At 40.2% G+C, this 6,191-nt stretch overlaps 1 long non-coding RNA gene across 2 annotated transcripts; it reads right to left on the reverse strand.

Annotated features, from left to right (window-relative positions):
* Nucleotides 1-2,578: 2,578 nt before the first annotated feature.
* LOC307077469 lies at nucleotides 2,579-4,012 on the reverse strand. 2 transcript variants are annotated; one of them, XR_013811941.1, is made up of 4 exons: nucleotides 3,732-4,012; nucleotides 3,331-3,448; nucleotides 2,959-3,118; nucleotides 2,579-2,847 (listed from the first exon to the last, which is right to left on the reverse strand). It is a non-coding gene; the product is annotated as an uncharacterized lncRNA (long non-coding RNA). The 2 variants fall into 2 exon arrangements; XR_013811942.1 differs by lacking the exon at nucleotides 3,732-4,012 and having other exon boundaries at nucleotides 3,331-3,592.
* Between the last annotated feature and the right edge of the window lie 2,179 nt (nucleotides 4,013-6,191).

A 6,191-nucleotide genomic window follows, 5' to 3' on the forward strand; every position in this document is an offset into this window, starting at 1 on the left:
AAGTGCCAATTGATTATTGAATTTTAACTAAACAAACATATATATTTATAAACAAATGGGGTGTGGAGAGGATTGTATCAGTAGTGAGTAGAATGTATGGATGAGTCACAAATGTATATGATAGTGTAAGACATGAGCTAGTAATGACAATCTGGTCGTGATGAGACATGCCTAAGTTCAGGTCAGAGAAATGCAGCTGATTTGGTTTGATTCAGCTTCACGATTATTTATTCTATTCACAATGACATGAGGTATCTTCAGTACAGTATCACAGGTAAGTTGTGGTTTTTGGTTCTTCATGTAAGTGTGTAAGCACAGGTGTGTGCAGGTGTGAACATTCAGGTGTTAACAGTTGGGCGTGGTTCCTGAAAGTTCAGAAACATAAATAATTTAAAATAGAAATTAGTTACATTTCACAAAAAATTATATTACCTCTAGGAGGCAGTAGAAGCTAATTAACTGTCTCTCTCTTTTTCTCACTCACTCTCCTTCTCTCTCTCATCCCAAACCTCCCTAGATATAATTTTGTTCCCCAGTGTCTCCTTGCTCCACAGAACTGAATCAGAGGGGATGAGAAGTGCCAAGTCAGTGCCATTGTAGCTTCACACTCAGGTGGAGTCATCTAAATTGTCCAAGGTAAAATTACATTTCACACGTTATATTACCTCTAGGAGGCAGTAGAAGCTAATTTTCTCTCTCTCTCTCTCTCTCTCTCTCTCTCTCTCTCTCTAATAAAGCTTCAGTCTGAATCCTGTTGTGAAGCTGTGATTTAATAACCCTTTATGTAAGTCTCTTCTGTATGTCGGGTATATCAATTATTATTAAAAGGATGACAATGCATTCATAAACCACAGTAATGTTTACTATGTCATCATATGTCTGTAGAATTATTGGAGAATCTGTTTTACAATGGTATAAGAACACAAAAACGCTGCAGGCCTGGTGGTGGAGGTTTCGAAGTCCCTATGTTTCAAAGTGTCTCAAGATTAAATTATAACTATTGAGAACTGCCATCTCCATGTCACTGCCCATTTGTTTAGGCAAGGTTAAGCTGTCCCAGATGCTGCAAGTGTTTTCATACGCTGCGACTGAAACCTACATTTGGAAGGGGGAGAGGGGAGAGTCATCTACTGCAAATGTCAAAGGGTAAGGGTTGAAGTTGGGCCTTATGGCCAAGCTTTTCAGGGATGCTGAATAGCTGAAACACATATCTTGAAGCCTGGCAAGATGGATTCTCGTGATAATGATCTTGCAAACACAGCTGCGTTGCAAGTTAAGATTGCATGCCGGCTTTCCATATCAAACTCCCACACAAGGATTTAACTATACACACTATCTTTTACTCTATTGTTCTTTTAAGTGTGTGTGCGGTCTTAGGATCTGGTTTCACAGAGTGTCTGTCGGTCAGCACAGAGACTTAATGCACTCCCCCAGGAGTTCCAGTGACAAAGCATTTTCACATCAGGCCCAGGTAATATCATTGTCAATACATTCAGTGCTTGTTTTAATATCTTGTTAACAAACCATCAAACAACTGTTGTCACAAGTATGACAGATTTGTCATACTCCATACGGATTGGAGCCAAAAGTGGTTCCGGCAAGTTTGTAGGCTTTTTAAATGGATTTATCCCGTCTGCAATCCCCCAGAATACATTCAGGAAAGATAAACGCATACTATGTATGCGTGTTTGTGCTCTGGGGGCCTGCATTAAGAAATCCATGAGATGATGTAGCAATCTATATGAATGTAATCGTAACTCCTCAACCAGTGCAATGGATTTTTCCTTACCCTTCTAGAATATACTTTACTTTGTTACCATACCTAGTTGCAACCATTTACTTGGATTCCTATACACTGTCAGGATGCCCACACTTGGGGAAGAGGTGGTCTTCATGCATGCAAATTCTGGATGTGGTTGACAACTGACTTCCACTTGGCCGCCTTCTCAGGCCCTAATGTTGATTTTTTTATGCGGCGACCAACTCATCTACAAGTTTCAGCTTACAGAGCAAGGATTACATGGAAAATAGGAAAATATGTCGAAAAAGTCCAGATTCCAAATTTCATATGGTAATCCTAATACAGTTGATAGTTGGCACAACGATGCACCAGGGAAACAAGTGGCAGCTGATGGCAGGAGGTAGCCAACGGGTGTCGTACTTATACGGGCTGGCTCTGCCACCGTCTTGAGTCATTACAGATTCTGCCATGCTGATTGAACATGACGGTCTGTTTTTGCTGGACCTCACAATTTGTCTTGCACACCGGACAGATGTCAAACAGCTCTCTGAGGCAGCTTTCAAAAACAATGTACTTCGGCCGATTCTAGAGTCACTTACGGCCATAGGCAAAATAATCCTAGGGGGGCCCTCCAACCAGTGTACATAACCATTATGTTATAAACAATGTGACACCATTGAAAAATGTAAGAAATCGAATTATATATATTATTTTATTTAAAATATTTGGATTTGCAACAAAAACACGGTACATATTGTCGAAAGACTCTTAGCGGTCATGGCATGTGTTGCCATTTTTTTCTTTCTTTTGTCACTTCCAGATGGATAACACCTCTTCATTTTCAATGCAATCTTTGAGGACGCTATGGGAATCAATCATAAAAAAATACTGGGAATGAAATAAGGCCCATTGGGGAGGTTTACGACTAAGATGTCAAATCAAGCATCTGTATTTTAAGGGGGAGGGGGAGTTGCGGTTTCCACATTTTGAGGCTTTACTGTGGAGGAAGATATGTCTGCCTGCCTGGGGACCCCCCAAGCAGTAACCAGCCTTGCCTGTTCACAAGCAGCACGTCTGACTTTCGGTCAGCATAGATAGGACCAAACCTAACATAAAACAAAAGATAGAAGACATTTTTGGATAAGCTTTCCAACTCTCTCTACTTTTTTCATCTCTGCTGATGAGTCAGTAACATGTCGTACAAACATGAAACTTACGATATTTGGGATTCCTCTGTAACAGAATCCCCAGGGTTATATGATCAGTCAAGTGGTTCCGATTGAAACTCTGCAGATAAGTCTTCCTCCTTCACACTGATTCTCTTGCTGGGTCTGAATCCTGGGCCCACGCTGAGACATCCCACCGTTGCCTGGATTCCTATTTAGTAAAGGCAAATATAATTATTTTGGTACCAAACAACATAACAAAGTTGAAAGTCAGCACTGCATATGAAATCCAAACTTTTATAGGAAAAGTAATCAAGTGCACTTTCCTATAGTCCAGATAACATTATTTCAGTACAGTACAATATTTCTGGTACTGTATATCAAATACAAAAGTCAAAACACATTCATGCCCGAGTTGTATACCTTTGTTTCTCACGTGATCCCTCAGTGCACCCCTGCACAGCTGTGTGCGGACCGAGACCGTCTTTGGTGATTCCCTGTGTGCCCACTGAGGCGGTATGAGGAGGGTCCGTTTGGCATCCTACATCATGGAATGGGGCTCGAGTGAAGAAGTGTTGGGAATTTGGTTCCTGTCCCATCAGTGTGTGTGTGCGGATCACACACACACTTTTGAGTAAGGTCAAAATGGATCTTGGGTCGCGTTGGATGCAATAGGATCATGGGAAAGTTGAACGAAAATATTGCCCAACACAATAACATTTCGCAATAGGAGTGCAGCTCCGTTAGGACCAACAACTCTAGTCGACACACTATAGGAGATACCTTGTTTGTTTTAAACACATCCACAACTAAAGCATACTTACAGGTTTTAATCCTGTATATCCCATCAAAGTGGGAACTGCGTCGTGTTTGAGGTAACCGATCCGAAAATCCTGCTTCGTACTGTCACCGGTTCTGAAAGCAGTTGTCGGTAAAAGGAACCGAATACAATGCTAGGCTTGCGTTGTAATAAGTCGGAATAGTGCGAAAAATAAATTGCAGCCATTCATTTTTCAAGTTTTGATCCTTCGGAAGTCCATGCAAAGAGCATTTTCTTTTGCACAGTAAACAGCATCTTCTCGACATTGTGGTAGTTTACCGAACACCATCGGCCACCGTTTGTTTGGGTCGTGCCTAAACGGCGTGGAAGACGCGTGACTTCTACACTTCCGGAATTTCCGTCACACTATCGCGTCACACTATCACGTTCCGGAAGTGAAAATCCCATTCATATTCTTCATAGAGGTTTTGATATTAGCCATAAGTCGTAACCACAATTTAAAGCAACGTTTTAAGAAAAATATGCCTCATTCGCGATGTCATTTAAAACTATTCTAAAGTGTAACACGAAGTCTTTGATTGGTAGAGCTCGCTGATACCATGGGAACGTTTACCGCACCGCGAAATTCAACTGCTGCTGCCACCGTACCATGGACCGAACACGATCGTTTACCACAGAGCAACCAGGAAGTCCCTTTCTGACAGGATGCCATTTTTTTTTAAAGATGAGAAAAAGGTAAAAAATGGTACTCAAAATTTTTTTGAGTACCATTTGAGTACCATTGAGTACATGCATGTACTCAATTGATTCAATTGGTAACGCCTTAGACTCATGGAAATTAATTCCAATGGTAGAATTCTCAAACGAAAACATTGGTTTTCCATATTTTTACAAACATGGTTATAAAAAGAAAAGTTTTAGGCTATTATAATTAAAATAATATGTGGGATTCATCGGTATGATAATCACAACCACACACTGAATGCTAATATCATTATACAATTATATAATGATAATTAAATTCCTGTACACAATTTCGAACACAATTGTTGCACCACGTTGCGTGGGGCTGTCCATTGTTTTATAGTGGTTGAGATCATTGTAAAAGGGCTTAGGCTTGGTACACTGCAGCTGCTGTGCTCAGGTTAACTACTCTGGAGCCCAGGGCAGAAGGTAAAAAACCCTCTGCAAAGGCAAAAACAAAAAATTATATCCAGACCCAAGGTTATTTCCTTTGTTTCTGTGTGTGTGTGTGTGTGTGTGTGTGTGTGTGTGTGTGTGTGTGTGTGTGTGTGTGTGTGTGTGTGTGTGTGTTTGTGTTGTGTATCTAACAGTTAGGTATCTTATAGGCTCCTGTTTCGTATTTTCTTAGATATTTTGCAGCAGTAGGGACTTAATAAATGTATAGAAGAAAGAATATGAACTGAACAACAATTTAAATGGCAGCCATATGTAACACACACACACACACACAAAGGTTTTTTGTCCATAGCCAATTATCTCATGGATGGTATTTATATTTACTGACTGCCAAACCTTGTTAACTTTGATTGGCTGCATTCCACCTATTTCTATAATGCATGTTTGTACTGTAAGGTGAGAAAACAAGGCTTTTAACAGAGCCACTGGTGCCAGGGGCACCTCTATTCCCATAAGTCACTCTGTGTTCTCACCAACGTGTTCCACAAAGGTTCCTGAACTTGTGATACTGTGGACGCCGCTACTGCTGTCGTCACTACTGCTAATAGCGATAATACAAACCCTAACCCTCAGAGCTATTAAGGGGCTCGCTGGGAGATAGCTGAGGAACATCTATAGGTTTACTTTAGCTGAACTGAAACCTTTAGAAAATCCTGTAGAGTAAAAGAGACTAAAGCCCACCACTACGTTTGTGTGCAGAGAAGGTCCTATATGTCAATAAGCATTATATGGTTTGGGGCCCACGCATAGATTTGTGATGGGATCTGAAGACATATCTGAAATATTTGCCCATATGTCTTTAACTACGAACAGTTCAAATTGTCTTATCTCATGCAGTCCTTTGATGTGTTCATTGGATGGCTGTATAAGTGAATCTTCATATTACTATCATGAAGAGTCTACTTCATTATTAACTGAATTAAATGTATTCTTTTGTTTGTCTTCTTTTGAAAATAAAATGAACATTTTCTTTGGGTGGATTTGAAGTTTAGTGTCATCAAATCATAAGTAGACATGGACCTTGTCAGATATAATGCCAATTGTTTTGTTAATACAGATAATTTCATACAGAAAAGTATGTTTTAAGACTTAATACACTCAAATAGATTAAACAACTAAATGTCACATGACGTGACAGATCCAATATTTTTTTTCTTTCAGTGATGCATCTCAAGTGCTGCTTCAACAATGATGTTTCAGTGGCAGTTTACATCAGATGCCCGACCCATTAGGCTGGACTTCATCGTGATCAAGTGACCTCACATTCTGTTTCGCTACACTGATCAGTCTGGACCTCTGGCTG

This window comes from Pollachius pollachius (genome assembly GCF_949987615.1).
Source record: "Pollachius pollachius genome assembly, chromosome: 6".
In the NCBI taxonomy this organism is placed as follows: domain Eukaryota; kingdom Metazoa; phylum Chordata; class Actinopteri; order Gadiformes; family Gadidae; genus Pollachius; species Pollachius pollachius.